This window comes from Rhamphochromis longiceps, linkage group LG22 (assembly GCF_057381845.1).
Source record: "Rhamphochromis longiceps isolate RC_006_pf linkage group LG22, R_longiceps_female_GT1.1, whole genome shotgun sequence".
Taxonomy (NCBI): domain Eukaryota; kingdom Metazoa; phylum Chordata; class Actinopteri; order Cichliformes; family Cichlidae; genus Rhamphochromis; species Rhamphochromis longiceps.
Window position 1 is genome coordinate 432,523 of NC_140577.1, and position 14,502 is coordinate 447,024.

The 14,502-nt window shown below is 51.1% G+C and overlaps 1 protein-coding gene across 5 annotated transcripts in view; it reads left to right on the forward strand.

Annotated features, from left to right (window-relative positions):
* The first annotated feature begins 686 nt into the window (after positions 1-686).
* Positions 687-14,502, forward strand: part of LOC146643002 (semaphorin-6D-like) — a 95,179-nt gene continuing 81,363 nt past the window's right edge. For 2 of the 5 annotated variants that reach the window (XM_085395485.1, XM_085395482.1), the window contains exons 1-2: positions 687-845; positions 11,908-12,025. The gene's annotated coding sequence lies outside the window, so the exon portion shown is untranslated. Of the gene's footprint in view, positions 846-11,904; positions 12,026-14,502 lie in introns of all 5 variants that reach the window. The other 3 variants (XM_085395487.1, XM_085395484.1, XM_085395483.1) reach the window with 2 other exon arrangements.

Below are 14,502 nucleotides of genomic sequence, written 5' to 3' on the forward strand. Positions count from 1 at the left end.
ATCACTACAGGCGTAAGTGCAACAGGCCTGTAGTCATTTGGGCTGGCCACAGCTGTCTTCTTGGCGATGGGGATGATGGTGGAGGTTTTGAGGCAGGGCGGGACGGTGTTTGATGACAAGGAAAGGTTGAAGATTTTAGTGAAGACTCCGGTCAGTTCATCAGCACATGCTCTGAGAACCTTTCCATGTATTCCATCAGGACCTGCCGCCTTCCTGGGATTCACTGACCTTAGAACACACCTCACTTGATGCTCCCTAAGTGTTAGTGTGCCAGTGCTGGGGGCGGGTGGAAGTGGTGTGGCAGCTGAGGGCTTGGTCGTCTCAAAGCGGGCGAAGAAACGGTTTAGATCCTCAGCCAGTGAGGCATCAGTCCTAGATGTTGCCTGGTTATTGCTTCTGTAGTTGGTATATTTTGCCTGTTTATGTTATTGTATTTTGCACAACTCTGTTGCTTGTGAAGCTCGCACACAAGAATTTCACTCGCATGTGCTGTACCAATGTACCTGCACATGTGATGTGACAATAAAAGTGATTTGATTTAATTTGATTTGAGCAACCAGAACCGCTAACACAGGGACTTTAAATTGGGAGGGGGCGGGGCCAGCGGTTGCAGCCCCGCTCCGTGATAGGCTGCAGTAGTCGATTATGCTAATCAGAGGGCGTGGCCGTTTGCCGGAGACGCTGGCTGCTCGGAGACGGCTCATTGTGTCGGTTGGACCCGGACTTGCAGTAGTGCGTGCGCCCGCGCCGTGTGGTGGATTTACGGTGTAGCGGCGGAGCTGCGGGTTCAGCGGCCGGGAAGAAGCAGCAGGAGGTCGGCGTGGATTACTGCAAAGAACTCGGAGGTGAGCCGCCGCTTCTTCTTCTGGGGTTTAACGCTGGGCGCACGGGGTGCGCGTTCGTGCTTGCTTGTCCGGTACCTACTGTCTGTGGGCGCACGTGCAGCAGGGAAGGGGACGCTCCTGTGCGTGCGACCGTGCTGCTGCTTTGATTGCCCGCCGTCAATCAGGCGGACGGGACGAGCACGCGCGGCGCGCACCCTCGGACCCTCGTTAACTCCAGTCACCTTCTCGCGCGAGCTCCAACTTCAGCTCCGCGCGGGGCTGGGTGTGCGCGTGTTTCCCGAACCTGCGCCGCAGGAGCGGAGCGCGTGCGTTCGGGTGGGCGTCTTTGTCCTCCTTATTTAAGGGCGCACACACCGCTGCGCGTGCGCTGGCGCGTGTGAGAGAGTTCCGGTCGTCGTGTGGTGCGCAGCGGGAGCCGCGCAGGTGACTTTGAGCCGATCAGTCCGATCACATGATCGATAGCTGCTGTCATCGATACTGTGTGTGTGTGTGAGAGAGAGAGAGACTGTGTGTGTGTGTGTGTGTGTGTGTGTGTGTGTGTGTGAGAGAGAGAGAGAGACTGTGTGTGTGTGTGTGTGTGCGCGCGCGCGCGTGGGGTCTGGTTGAAGGTTTTTGTGGATCCAGATGATCAATATTAATCATCAGTGATGGTCAGTGAGGTGGTGGAATAGAAAAGCCTTTGTTGTCACTGTACTGATGTATTGATCTGAGTCAGTGAGATGTGATCGATACTTTGTTGCTTCCTGTGATAAACAGAGTAAATCTGAAATAAATTGAATCTATTTCATTGTTTTAATTCTTGGCTTTACTTTCCTGATGTTTACTTTTTTTTTATTAATGATTCATTTAGAATTTAAATGGTTTATTTTTATTCCTGAGTTTCAGTATTTTAACTATGATTCATTATTTTTCTGCTTGTTTTTGTATTTTTTGTCATATTTTTGTTTTAATACATTTATCTGCACCTTTTTACTGTTTCTATTTGTCGGATTTGTGACAAATCTCTGCAGGTGAATTTAATCCCTGAAACTTTCAACCTGTGCTTTGAAGCTCTGCTGCATGTTCATGCGTTACCTACAGCAGGTGTCATTTGGCCACGCCCCTCAGAGACCATAAATCCTCTCCCTTTGAGGCAGACAAGCATTTTAATATACGCTGTGGGGCCAAAAGTACCTGTCCAGGTGTAACTGGGTTGTTCAGGGGAGCGCTGTTCCACAAGAGGCGGTGTGTGTTTGTGTGGCTCACCTGTCTCACTCCTGCAGTCACAGGTAAAGTCACCATGCAGGTGTGATGAACGTAGAGAGCAGCTGATGCACTGCTGGCACCTCTGCTGGACGTCAGAAGAACTGCAGCTCAGTGACATATTTGTTGTCATCTGCTTGCTTAGATAATTTTTTTCTGTAATGAATCAAGCCCCGCCCCCTGGAAATCCTCCTGTGTGGCGCTGAGAAAGTGACGTCCTCTGATCAGACGTTTCGGGGATTTAAGGAGGAATTCTCAGGGTCAGTTGTCTGAAGGTTGTCCGTGAAATATCAAAATGAAACTCGCCGTTGCTCCTTGACGAGCGGCGTCCCGCCCGTAAATGGCTGATTATGATGCACAGAATCAGTAAAGTGGGCGTGGATAGATTTTGGCAGAAGGCGAGCGTGTCGGAGCCTCAGCAATCATGGCAGCGTTCACCGGTGCTGTGGTGGCTCGCGTTAGGGTTAATGAGCTAATCATAACGTAACGAGTTGATTATCTCTGCCATGAAGGGTGCGAACGCCGTGGCGGCCTGTGCGTCTGACGGCGGCTTCTTGATGTGACTTTAAACCCAGTCACAGCTGCTGCTGATGGCAGAGTTTCACCTGCTGCAGACAGCAGCTGGCCACGCCCCCAAAAACACTCATCCAGGATTAAGAACGGAGGCACGCTGACCTCACCCCGACCCGACTCTGAGCGGGTTGGCTGCGGTTTTGCCTGTGAGCGTTGAGGTCAAAGGTCACATTTTCTTTGCTAAAGAAAGAAAGCGAGGAGAGTTACAGCAGCCGGCTGTGTGTGGCCACGATGAGTTTCTAAAACGTGTCACAGACGCTGCTTCAGAGTCGGGGCGTGTTTGGTTTCTACTCCAGGGACGGCCGGTCTCTGAGAGACGCTCACAGGTGGATTTGGGCCTGTTTATCTCAGAGCTGCATCACCTTCAGCAAGGCGCAGCTTGCAGGTGTGGCGGTGTGTTTCAGAGCGCAGGTTTGCAGGGGAATTCCACCTTAAATGCTTCAAACGGCGATCTGCGGGGCTTCCACCACATGACCTCTGAAACAATAAATGCACTCGCTGCCAGGTCGGCATTCTGACTTTTCCCTTTGCACAGCATGCAGGGCGGCTGAAGCTGGAGCTGGAGGGAACGTGATGATGATGTCATCGTTTATTGTCTGTATTTTATTTCCACCTTTAAGCAAAGAAGCAAAGACGTGTTCCTTAAAAAGTCAGCTGACCTGACTCTGCAGAGGCTGTGGGCACTGCCATGGATGAGCTGCGTGGACTGTCCCAGGAGACGGAGGGTGTGATGTCAGGTGTGACGGCGCGCTGTATTGAAAACGCGTCATGGGAGTTCATTTTCAGGCTTCGGGTCCAAGGGTTTCATCGCTCACGCTCTGCGGCCTGAGCGCTCCGTGCAGCGCGTGCAGCCGGCTGTTCTTTAACGACATCACACAAACCGGCGTGTGCTCCGACTCACACAGGACGATCCTTCCTCTCTTCCTGCCCTCCTTCTTCCTCTCTCCTTCCTCCCTCTGACCTCCTTCAACCTCATTAGCAGAGAAACTCCACCAGGTTACATCACACACACACACACACACACACACACACACACACACACACAGTAACACACCTCCTCTCCTCCCTCCTCTCCACCATCCTCCCTCCTCTCCTCCATCCTGCCCCCTCTCCTCCCTCCCCTCCTGCCTCCTCTCCTCCCTCCTCTCCTCTCCTCCCTCCTCTCCTCCATCCTGCCTCCTCTCCTCCCTCCTCTCCTCCCTCCCCTCCTGCCTCCCCTCCTCCCATCCCTCCTCCATCCCCTTCTGCCTCCCCAACTGCTTCTCCTCCTCCCACCCCTCCTCCCATCTCTCCTCCATCCCCTCCTGCCTCCTCTCCTCCATCCTCCCTCCTCTCCGCCCTCCTCTCCTCTCCGCCCTCCTCTCCTCTCCTCCCTCCTCTCCTCCATCCTCCCTCCTCTCCTCCATCCTGCCCCCTCTCCTCCCTCCCCTCCTGCCTCCTCTCCTCCCTCCTCTCCTCTCCTCCCTCCTCTCCTCCATCCTGCCTCCTCTCCTCCCTCCTCTCCTCCCTCCCCTCCTCCCATCCCTCCTGCCTCCCCTCCCCCATCTCTCCTCCATCCCCTTCTGCCTCCCCCCCCTCCTCCCTCCACTCGTGTCGCGGTCCTTGTTACATGATGTAGACTATGATGTAACACCCTGAAAGCCTGCACAGGAAGTTGAGGGAGGGTCGAGCGTGTCGTCAGTTGAAGTTAAACATGGAGTGGTGTTTGCGCAGCAGGGTGGAGGCGATGCCCTTCATCGCTGTGCTGTACTTCCTGAGCATGTCTTCTGCTGCTGAGTGCTGATTGGGCAGGACGTGCTCTCTCGATGGCGCCCGGCTCTGCTGTCTCCGCCAGAAACTTCATGAAAACTTCAAGTTTTCCAGAGAGCTGCTTTCACTGTGGCCGAGAGCGCCCCCTGTGGCACAGGAAGTCTGCAGCTGTGGACGCTGTTATGTGATTGTGGTCTCAGAAATGTGGAAGCCACTCTCAGAATCTAGTGGTTTATTCCTCATGACCACAGGTGGAGGTAGGGCGGGGCTATATCATACCGTTCACGGTAACACCGGTGTCATGTTGGGCAATGATAGGAAAATGAAATATTGCGATAGAATATGGGCAAAACGCGCATGCGCAGTGCCTTTGTTTTCATACGCACATGGAGGCGACGCAGAACGAGAAGAGCGAAAGCGGATCGTTGAGTGAAACGATGAACCTGAACTGGTTTGTAAAAATGCTGCAGCTTCACTGGTGTGGAACTGGTTTAGCTTTCGACCCTCAGATACACAACAAAGCACTATTTCTGGTAGCGCATGCTAGCGGGCCGTCGTTATTACCGTGTTGTTTGGAAAATACGGCGCACTTAAAATCATCCTTTGATTTTTCTGAAAGTCGATAGAGCCCCTTATAATCCCGTGTGCCTTATGTATCCTCGCGGAGTGATACGTGCTGTGCTTCAACATAATATTACCGTGTTGTGTGTGTATAACCTCTTTTTAAGTTTTGTGGATGTTATACATGGTTATGCTGAGGATATGTCGGCCAGTTTCCACTGGAAACGCCTTTTGGTTAAACTGTCAGCGAGGAGTTTGCACTGTTACATTTTTATATTTATTTTAATGCACATAAGAAACAGCTGCTTGTTTAAGTTAAAATACATTGATGTTTTGTTTTTGCACTAATAAAGTTGTGGAGTTGTAAAGTATTTTGTCTCGTGTCAGTTACATCGTTATCGCAAATTTTCCAATGTATATGGTAATAAATATTTTTGGTCGTCGCCCTGTTCTAGGTATGTGCAGCGGATGCTGTGAGTGCGCGTGTTGGCTGCGTATCAGACGCTGACCAAGCGTCATTCTGTAGCACGTCCTCAGAATTGTCTCGTTCTCTGCGGGTCTGAGCCCGGGTCGCGATGTCCGGCTCCGGGTCGTGTGTGTGTTTTTGTGTTCTGTCTATCTGTGCTCTCACACACCTCCTCCCCCTGCTTCTCCTCCTACTTATGTTATTGTACTGGTTCTGCTCGCCTGCACAGACCCCTCCCCCTCGCTCAGGTTGCGGGTAAATTGAACCTCAGAGATGAAGACAGATGAAATTTCTTTGGAGTGAGCGGCGGCCGACCTCAGCGCGTGTCCCGCTGCTTCTCTGTGATTTCGTTTGTCTGACCTTTACGTGCGGCGGGGGAGATCAGGAGACCATAAAGAAGGAGATGAAGACAGCGGCGGTCCGCGGGAGCCAATGACAGCCTGTTTCTGACAGCTTCATGCTTCCTGTGCGTTTCCTCTGAGGCTTCAGCCAGACTGCAGAAGGAGATTTAAAGGTTCGCTCACGCAGGCTCAAAGTTTCAGGTGACATTAGTTATAACAGTAGGATATTTATTTCCTGTTTCCAGAGAGACCTAGCAAAAGTCGGTCATGTGACACACTCGAGAGCGGACGCTAATGATCCCAGGTTTTTGCTTTTTGGGGTTTCTGCTGATGGAAAATCAGCGTTTTTCCTTTCTGTCCATCAGAGGCACAGGCCACACCCACCTGTGCTCACACAGACTCTGTCCATACTTGGCCCAGGTGTGGTCACGCTCCAGAAAACCCTGAAACGCTGCCGTGCATGTGCAGTTCTTATTTGTTTTACTGCAGAACAGCGACGGTGTCCTCGGATGAAAGTTTGGGCCTGTCTGTCTTTTTCATGGAGTTCTGTGATGTCACTGAACAGGAAGCAGTCACAGGAGTGGCGAGGGTAGCGATGGCTCCTCAGCTGCGCTTCGCTTTCAGAGGCGGATAGTTTGAGCTGTATCAGCAGCTCCCTCACATCAGAGAACCCGATCACAGCGGCTGTGTTACTTAATCTGCAGCTGTCGGCGCATGCGCCTCGGCAATGGCGGCATGTTGTAATTCACTGCTGAGCGACCGTGGCGTCCTCCGGCACGTTTCCTCTGGTTGTCCTGAGAGGCCAAACGCACTGCAACTTAAAGAAAAACGCCACAGAAGGTAAATAAAGCACAACAGAAGCGTTTCTGAGGAGACATTAACGTGACGGACCAGGGCCTAACAGTAAACAGGCGATAGCAAACATGCATCTGCGGTTACATGAGTGACAAAAACACACCTCCGAGTCTGTAGCTGTGTCCCAAAACGTCGGCTGCATCCTCCCGAGGCCGCATTTGAAGGCCGATTACGTCACATCGACGCGACGAAGGCTGGCACAATTCGTCGGCTCCTTCAAATGCGTCCTTCATTTCCCCGGATTTGAAGGATGGGTCGGGTGTGTCCTTCGCGGCCCACCATATTCCAGAATTCATAGCACGGCCCAGCCAAACTCCAGTTTCCGGCAATGGCGGCTGCTACTAAGTTTTAAAATTACTCTTATTATTCTTTCTGGGTCACAAAATAAACCTTTAACATATTTTCAGGCGAGAATCTGTGTAAACTTCAAATATCTGCTCGGTTTATCGCATATTTGCAAAAGTGCGCCGACGTTTTCAGAGACGTCTGTGACCCACCAGCTCGATAGCGAGCCGGGGGGTTCAAGGGTCACTCGAGCCGGCGAGAGCAGCGGACCCCCCCGGCTTCATCGTTTTCAGACGGTTTGGCTCACATCAAAGTTATTAGTTTATTAGATTAAATTAAACTTTATTAATCCATCGAGTGGGTTCCTCCGGGATCACACAGCTGAATAAACGTCAGAGTGTGAGACGGTGAAGAGTTTACTCCAGTGTCCTGTTATATTTTAGACAGCAAGGAGCAGACGGCGAGTTTAGTAAACCCCACCGACACAGCGGTGACGCAGATCTGAAGGCGAGACCGTCACATTTCACAGCCTCACACTTCCGGCCTTCTCGGTCTTCGAAGGACCCGGCCAACGTAGACCGCGAAGGCGGGTCCTCCGAAGGATGCATCCGACGTTTTGGGACACAGCTTGTGTGACCCCTACAGCTGGTCCGTCCCGTTATTGTGTCCCCAGAAACAGCTCCGTTCTGTTTTGGGCTTTTGCAGCGTTTTTGTCTTTGTTTCCTTAAACGTGGGTTTAAGGCCACCGTAGATTCCAGCTGTCGATGACGACTCTGCTGTGGAGGAAAAACAGTTTCCTCTCAAAGTGAAGGAATTTGAAGCACCCGAGGTCAGAGCCGCCACCGCGCTCTGAAGGAACGCCATCGGCATCTGTTTCCACGTTTTCTTGGCTCACCGTTCACAGTGAGGGGCGTAGGAGGCTCCGAAAGCAGGAAACCATCAGGCTGACGTGTGTGTGTGTGTGTGTGTGTGTGTGTGTGTGTGTGTGTGTGTGTGTGTGTGTGTGTGTGTTGGCTGACCTCCAGGCTACCAGGATCTACCCGCTGCCAGGCATGTGCAGGATGGCTGCAGCGTGTTTCACACTCCAGCTGTGTGTGCTTCTTTGTGTGTCTCTGAGTGTGTATGTGTGTGTGTTAGGTGGCCTTTCATTGGTCGCCTCCTGCACTTTTTGTTGTGTCTTTATCCGTTTGATCCAGCAGATTCATCCGGTGACCTTTTCCCCGTCATTCAGACTGCACAAAACACAAAGACACACACACACACACACATGCGCACACAGAACAATGGGTGGATTAGCCCAGTTTTTGGTAATGCTGTGTTAATAGGCAGCAGATTACCTGGTTTTGCTGCAGGAAACAGAGACGTGTTTGTTCACGGGTAACGAGGCTTTCAGTTCAAACACTGAGACGGTCTTTATGTTTTATCAGCTGACCTCAGGTCAGCTTGTAACGACCCAAAACACAGAAGAATATCTGTGCCGTGTAAATAAAACATCATGTGAACAAGTGTAATATCAGAGTGCGATTGATGGAGTGATGTCGCATGTTTATGTGTCCAACAATCACGTCTGATGGCGAGGACGTCAGCGCCCAATGATCATTTAGCATCTAAAAACACAGCGCTAGTCTAATCAGGCTACCACTTGGTGAGGAGATGCTAGCGGCCGGTGAAACCCACACTTCAACACAAGACTCCGCCCAGCACTGGCAGAGCGCTCGCCATGAGACAGGAAGAGGAAACGTTATAATCTTATTAACAAAAGATGAACGCGCCACACAACTTTGCAGGCAGGAGACGTGTTTCCGTGTTTATCCTGCTGCACAGTCACAGCGTCGCTGACCGAAATCGGGCTCTGGCTGCAGGACTGGAGTCTGCATGCACTGGATCATCACTCTGGGTTCTCGGCTAGCTTAGCGTGCAGATCACCAAAGAACCTTTGTAAGGACATAACTTAGTACAGTTACTGTTACTGCCTTCCTGAAAAATGTAATGTTTTTACAGTAATTTGTTACTTTGTTGCACCCAGTGCTTGTTTCAGTGAAAGGATGGAGACGATGTTCTTTGTGTTTGCATGAATAAATGATTCATAGATTCAATGAATTCATTTCATTAGTATTCGTTTGTTTTCCATCACCATAAATTTTCCTGGTATGAGTTTGAGGCTGCAGCAGTTTGGTTTTTAGTTCCTCTCCGTTTTTCTCAGCGGAGCCATGAGTGAGTGGCGTCCTGTCGATCTGCTGTGATCAGTAATCGTTAATATTAATTAACCTACGGACGCAGAAGCATGTTTTGTCCCAGGGCACTGACCTGAAGCCTGTTCTCTACATTTGTTTCTGTTTCCTTTACTGCTGGGTTGGAGCGTGAGGTCAGGTGAGGTTGGGTGAAGCTAAACGGACAGAGAGCAGACACAGCGAGCAGCTTTGGAGCGAGTCGCCGCTCGCTGTTTTCAGAGTCGTTCTGAAGCGGCGCTGAAACACTGTTTATGAATTTATCCGGCTTAGAGCAGCTCTCTCCGCCCGGCTGCATCATCACACACACACACAGGCTGAAGGTGGGCGGTCAGATTTAAAGCTGCTGCATGTGCAGGGTGCATGAACCCGCTGCAGTATCAGGATCTGTATCAGGCACCAGCTGTGACAGATGTGGCGGTTTCCCTGCTGGAAGATTTACACTTATTAACCCGGCGAGGCTGCAGAGAGAGAGCGAGCGTGAAGCGCTCCGGATTAGACCCGGCCTGTGTGAAACACTGCAGCAGACCAGCACTTTACCCATAAGCAGCACTAAAGCAGAGAGGAATTATGGGAACTTTTTCTATCACGTATGATTTTGAAGAGTCCTTTAGTGTGAGTGTGGACTGCTGTCACACTCCCGGATGTGTGATGTGCTTCCGTGAAGCTATTCCTGCACATGAACTTCTCCCAGAGCTCCCACTGCTGGGAATACTCCCCGTGATCGAGGCAGGAGGTTACCTGCGCCGGGGCACTGGCTGATGGCGAGGAGGACGTGAGCGTGCGTGTGAGTAACAGCACAGGACTGTAACGAGCTGTGTGGGGCTCAGCACCGACACCGACAGGTTGGTGGTTGGAGCATCTCCGCGCTCGATGGCGTCCTCCTCGCGTGGTGCTTTTGTTGCTTGTGGAGGAAATCACTTCCTGTGTGTGTTCTGATTAGCGTTCTGTGGGATCGTTGGCTTTTGTCTGTTTGATGTGCAGCCAGCAGGACGTCTTTTTCCCGGGAAACCTGGTGCAGAACAAACAGAAGTGGGAGCGCTCCGGCTGATTCCTCCCACCGAACGCCGGCAAACAAATCACAATCAAATCTGACTGCAGAGTTTGCATGACGCAGGGACTTGAGCGCACTCCCCGTGGCTGCGCGTCACCGCTGCAGGATCTGCTCTTTCATTATTTTCTGCCGTCCTCCCCTCATTTCTCTCCTCCTTTAATTTTCTCCCTCGCCGCCTCGTGCTCCGTCTGAACTCGTCTCTCTTTTCGGCTCATTTGCTCAGACCTGTCGGCTGTCGCCGCCCATAACTCACCTCCCGTGCTCGCCGCTCGGAGGCTCAGTGCTCACATCTCTTTTATTTCCACGACGGCTGCGGCAGACCTCCACGCTCCCTCTGCTGATCCCGGCATCGCATCCATCCACATCTGGACCTCTCGCTGCCTCCGGAGGCCCGGAGCAGCCAGAGATGTGAGAGAGTCACTAATGTGGCCCCGAGTTAGATCATCCTGCTAACGGAGGGTCTTCATCAGGATAATGGACTCATCTCCTCTCTCACTGTCAGTAAAGCTCACGTCTATTCATATATGTCCAAGAGTTCTTCCGCTGATGCTCGTTTTCCTGAGGATCCATTTGAGTGAAAGTCCAAAGTCTGCGTGTCAACCCTCGGATTCACCAACAGGAAGTGTCAGATCCCACGCTGCTCCTCTTTCCTGTGCTGAAGCTGTCTCAGCATCCAGGATTACTGAGGGCGGGTGTTATCAGCCTGTGCTGCAGAGGACTGCTGACTGCTGCGGTCGTCTCTGCTGCTTGTGTCAGAGGGGAAAGGTCACCGCAGCAGAGACTGAGCATAAAGGCAGGACAGCTGACATGTGACCTCATTTACATGGACGGATATCAGCTAAACAAACACACATTCCGAAGTTACTACTATGAATTACAGTTATGAGTTGTAATTGTCAGAGAGGGTCAAAGGTCACATTCCGGCGGCACTGATATTGTATCCTGCTGTTTTAGCCGTGGTCCTGCTGCTCCCAGTGGTCACTCGTGGCATTGCAAAAAACCCAACAAACTCACCTGAAGGTAACACCTGTGGACCGCAGACAGCACTGAGCATGTGCAGAAGGCCACAGTGCAGGTGTTGAGCGCTCAGCTCCAGGTGAACTGGTGGTTTTTATGTTAACTGGTCAGATTGGTTTCCATATTCTTCTCCGTTTGAGCTTCACGTGTATCTACAGCCAGTCAGACGCCTGCTCCTGTCGGACTCTCGGCTTTATTGGACTCACCTTTCCAGGTGGAACCAGGTCTGGGAACGCCCCGGCTTCCTGCTCCTCCTGCTTCTCTGGTTGGTTCTCTGCTGGAGGGCGTAGCTCGTTTAGAGGCTTGGTGGTTGGATGATGTTGTTGGTCCTTTGTGTGTGCAGGTTTTTCTGAAGCAGTTTTCATGTCTTTGCTTTTTCCGAGTGTCCCACAGTGCTTCCAGGTATGTCCCGGCTCAGGTATGGAAAGGTGGATGAATGAGACGGAGTTCACGGAAAACATAAAACTGGAGCAAATCTGATCCGGCTGTGTTGTTAGAGGAGTGTGAGTCAGAGATATCCTGACTGGAGCAGGGATCGAGCCCTCCTCTCTCTCTGGACCTGAACCCTCCGGCCGGCTGTGGTCAGATCTGCCGGTGTCCAGGTCTCAGGGACACCTGCGCCCCTCCCACAATGCACCTGGATGAAGACGAAAGGCCTGACCGCCTCCTCTCTCCCACTGTGTCTCAGCAGATCAGGATTAGTCAGGACTACATCTGGATCTGGACTTCTACTACCTGGATTTGGGCCTTTCTGTGCTCTGATTGGCTCTGCCGAGAAGCTGCTCGTGATTGGACCACCTGAATTCGAGGTAAGTTAACCTGTGTGTACTAATGTCTTTAATGAAGCTGCTGCTGGAGCTGCACAGGGACATGCAGGGTGTTACTGTGTGTGTGTCATTAATAACATGATCAGCTGATAGTCACACAGGAGTGTGTGGAGCTTTAATCTCGCTGACTCTTGCCAGATGACCTCTGACCTGTGACATCACATGAATACAGACGTGTCCTGTCATACGTGTACTCCTGTGGTCCTTGTGAGGTCTTCCGTGCGTTGCAGGAAATAAAACTGCAGTCATGGTCAGAAACAACTTTCATTTATGTCATTGTGTTGACCTCTGACCTCTGACCTCTGCATACACAGAAACAGGCTTAAAGAACCGAGTACAGGAAGTAGTCTGTTCCCTTGAAGAGAGATACATGCTGCAGATTTGACTTTGTTTTACTGAACCTGTGTGTGTGTGTGTGTGTGTGTGTGTGTGTGTGTGTGTGTGTGTGTGTGTGTGTGACGATAACAAACCGCTGTAAGAATTAATGAGTAAACACTGGAGGATGTGCAGAGTAAATGTGCCTCAGGGTGTGTGTGTGTTTGCCTCGAGGCAGTGCAGAGATCCCACGGGAAAACTGGAGGTTAAAGGCCTGCTTGAACTTGAAAACACACACACACACACACACACACACACACACACACACACACACACACACACACAGATAGTACTCTAAAGAAGCTGATAAGGCCTCGACATGCCTCAGATAATAAATCCGCACACAGTCACAGTGTGAGCGAGGAAATCTGCTCGGAGCTGCTGATGGATGAGGGCTGAGATATCCGAGTGAAACGTCTGGAAGTTCGTTCGAAGGATGTTTGTGGAACACAAGAACTCGTTTTTTCCACTGAGCTGCAGTCTGGACGTTGTTATCAAAGTCGGAATTTCTTTGGAAAGCAAAGCTGCGACTGACAGTCGGGATATTTGAAGAGATCCAAGCGCGGTGAGGAAGTTGGGCTTTTTTTTTTGGATGTTTCTCGACGGTTTTTGTGCAAAGGTTCAAATTTTAAGACGCACTGTTTAAAAGTGTCCAAATGTTTGTAGACAGCTGTTCCACTGACGTAAAACCAGGATTTGTGGGGACCTGATAGGAAAATATAAAAGTTTGATGTGTGAAGTCGATCAGCGGCGTTTTGATCTCGTGCTCACGCCGTCAGGTTTGTGTGTGCGGCTGCATAAATCTCTGAAAGGGTTTGTTCAGTGTCGGTCGGCGAGGACAGCGCTGCTTCACACGGGAGCGTTTGTGAAACTACAGAAACTCATCGGCTCATTCACAAAAATGTCATTCAAGACAGTTTTTTAAAAAGCATTTTGTGGGGACGTTTGAGTGAAGCGGTGAGGTTGGAAAATGTGGATGGTGGGGACATTTGGATTGTGCCACACAATAAGAAGTTAACCCTAACCTGTGGTGATGAGTCCTGCAGGTTTCCACGTCACAGCGACACAGACGCGGGGCCGATTCATGGCTTCATTGTTATGGCGGTGCTCGGGGTCTTTGACCCGAACCCCACGCTCCTCTCAGACAGACGCTGTGACGGGGAAATGTTTGTGTTTGACGGAGCAGATGATGGCTCGCTGCAGCGCTGCGTTCGTTTGCAGAACTCACTCCTAAAGAGCCGTGCAGGGACCGGAAGCCAAGCTGACCCGCCAATAAGACAGTTTGGAGTTTGTTTTTTGCCAAATTTTGGTTTTACTGACAGCTTAAAGTCTCACTTTGCATGCTGCCACATAAAAACACTCCTCTGCAACCAAAACACCAAATGCTGCTTCGCTTCCCTCCTCTTCCTCCTCCTCTTCCTGGTGTCAGTGCGATGGAGTAACTGATGCCAAGCAGCTCCTTCATCCGACAGGTCACAGAACGCTCAGCAATCACTGATGGAATCGGTTTCACACCGCCCTCCTACGGGGGTGCTGGGACGCGTTTTGTCACATGTTAATTCCTGACGTCCGGCGTTGAGCCCGGCAGACTTGACGTTTCTGCTGCAGTGAAGCTGGAAACGCTCGATCAAGAGAAGCTTCGACTGAGACTTTTGTTGATTAATGAGCCGGGACGTCTCAGCCGAAAGCACTCGATCATGGAAGAATGGGAACTGGCTAATACCTGGACCACCCAGGAAGTAATCCCCACTCACGCCAATTATTACTTATTGATGTTTTGGGCCCAATGAGAACCCCAGTCTCATCACCCCAGAGGTGATAAGTGACCGTGACACGGAGCAGACTTAACCAATCACTGCACAGTATGCAGTCAGCATTTATCTGATGGAGCCAATCCCAAACAACATATGGCTCTGTTTACGTTTGTGCTCCGATCCCAACAGGAGGAACGACCGGTTAGCTTCAGTCTGTGGAGATCGATCATCGATTACAGAGAGGAGGTGTGTCCGTGTGTGTGTGTGTGTGTACTCGTTGTACTGATGTTTCGGTGACACCGTTCCCAGTAATGTGAGTTATTGCTGACA